The 1,714-nt window shown below is 35.2% G+C and overlaps 1 pseudogene; it reads left to right on the top strand.

The window, feature by feature from the left end:
• Positions 1-328: 328 nt before the first annotated feature.
• Positions 329-1,037, top strand: LOC141520895 (charged multivesicular body protein 5 pseudogene; annotated as a pseudogene).
• The last annotated feature ends 677 nt before the right edge of the window (positions 1,038-1,714 follow it).

Here is a 1,714-nt window from a genome sequence, read left to right as displayed (position 1 = left end):
ATCATCAAGATGAGCCAGAAGTAGAAACATGGTTACTTTATTTTCTTTATAAATCTTAATAGTGGAGGCAGAAGGAAAATGACTGTGAGGGGAAGAAATATAGTGTCCAGATAAGTATCACTGACCCAGCCCTCTTGAATCCCATAATATCCTTGAAATCCCTGAAATTGGTAGAAATAGAGAGCAGTTTCACTTGTTCAATAAACAAGCTATTGTGGCGGGGCCAGCGAGGCCGGGGTGCGGTGGGCGGAGGAAGTGTGGAGGTTTCGCTTCTGGTTTTCCTTGGAACCCCCCCCCCCCCGCCTTATCCCTTCTCTGGCCGAAAATAATGAACCGATTTTTTGGCAAAGCGAAGCCCAAGGCACCGCCGCCCAGCTTGACGGACTGCATCGGCACGGTTGATAGCAGAGCAGAATCAATTGACAAGAAGATTTCTAGGCTTGATTCAGAGCTAGTAAAATATAAAGATCAGATAAAAAAGATGCAAGAAGGACCTGCAAAGAATATGGTCAAACAGAAAGCCTTGAGAGTGTTAAAACAGAAACGGATGTATGAACAACAGTGGAACAATCTTTCACAACAGTCTTTTAATATGGAACAAGCAAATTATACTATCCAGTCATTGAAAGACACCAAAACAACGGTGGATGCTATGAAATTAGGTGTAAAAGAAATGAAGAAAGCATACAAGCAAGTCAAAATTGACCAAATTGAGGATATACAGGATCAATTGGAAGATATGATGGAAGATGCAAATGAAATCCAAGAGGCCCTGAGCTGCAGTTATGGAACACCAGATATTGATGAAGATGACTTAGAGGCAGAATTGGATGCACTTGGAGATGAGCTCTTAGCTGATGAAGACAGCTCTTACTTAGATGAAGCAGCATCTTCACCAGCAATTCCTGTAGGTGTTCCCAGTGATGCAAAAAACAAGGATGGTGTCCTGGTGGATGAATTTGGACTGCCACAGATTCCAGCTACATAGAGCTATGTCTTTCAGTATTTCATGTATAATAAACACAAATTATAGAAAACTGGGAAATATTTTGCCTTTTCAATGTCACATTATCAATTAGCATATTCTTGTTCCTTTCCCTGAAAAAAAGTTTAGTACAATAATTTTTTTTCATGTAGAACACTGATTCATTTAATAGAAACTTTATTTCAGATTTTAAAAATCTTTTTCTTATGAAAGGAAAACTTGTAAAGTATTGGAGGTTGTATAGGATTCTGTTTTCATTTATTTATATTATTTTTTGGAAATAATTAAAACCAAGGTTATATGATTTAAGTTCTTTAAATTCCTGTTAGCTTGATAAAGAAGTAATGTGTTTATAAGTCCTATTTACTTATCAAGATTATTAAACTAGTTTGGACCATTCTTGTAATTCTTAAAATAGTTCAAATATCATTATGAAATCAGACACTAATTTAAAATGTCTTCAATTAATATGTGCATTTTGTTGTGTCTTCATGTTAGTGAATCATCACTATATTAAATTGGTTTTCTTCCTATGCTTTTTGTCTTAAATCTGGACATAGTTTTAATTACGAGATTTCCTCAATATTATAGCTGAGTTGTAATCATTAATGAAATTATATCCTAACATTTACATGTATTTGCACTCAATAAATATTTTTCAAAAGGATATAATTTAATAACATTTACTTCAACCTTAAAGGCTCCACTAAAAACCCAGATTTGCCAATG

This window comes from Macrotis lagotis, chromosome 1 (assembly GCF_037893015.1).
Source record: "Macrotis lagotis isolate mMagLag1 chromosome 1, bilby.v1.9.chrom.fasta, whole genome shotgun sequence".
NCBI lineage: Eukaryota > Metazoa > Chordata > Mammalia > Peramelemorphia > Peramelidae > Macrotis > Macrotis lagotis.
This window is presented reverse-complemented; position numbering and strand designations above follow the sequence as displayed.